At 39.7% G+C, this 373-nt stretch overlaps 1 protein-coding gene across 1 annotated transcript in view; it reads right to left on the bottom strand.

Moving 5' to 3' along the window:
- Positions 1-373, bottom strand: part of LOC116851966 — an 8956-nt gene that overhangs the window by 3222 nt on the left and 5361 nt on the right. The gene's annotated exons all lie outside the window — the stretch shown is intronic.

Genomic DNA, 373 nt, shown 5'->3' with positions numbered 1-373 from the left:
GACGTATCCAGGCATGCAGTGTCGAAATCGGAGATTGCTTGTTTCTATTTTTCTTTGTAGCATCTTACGTATATCATTGAAGTTCTTGGATGTAGCATCGCATAAATAACATCGTAACGTTGATTTCGTTTCTGACACCGCATTACAAACCTTATTGTCAATCATCGTGAAATTCATGTTATATTGAACGCCGATCTCCATGCCATGTACGAGGGTGGTCTGAAAAGTTTCCGACCTCAACGTGAAGATAGCAGCACTTGTAAATAAAAGCTAGTGAATTTCGTTGTTCATCTGTTGACAGTTACTCACCGAAGTTTCAGCCATTTTGGACTCGCAGTTGTTATGTAACAGTCGTTTGAGTAAGTTGATGTGA

This window comes from Odontomachus brunneus, unplaced genomic scaffold, assembly GCF_010583005.1.
Source record: "Odontomachus brunneus isolate Ranch 3 - 2012 unplaced genomic scaffold, Obru_v1 Obru_scaffold_197, whole genome shotgun sequence".
NCBI classification, from domain to species: Eukaryota; Metazoa; Arthropoda; class Insecta; order Hymenoptera; family Formicidae; genus Odontomachus; species Odontomachus brunneus.
This window is presented reverse-complemented; position numbering and strand designations above follow the sequence as displayed.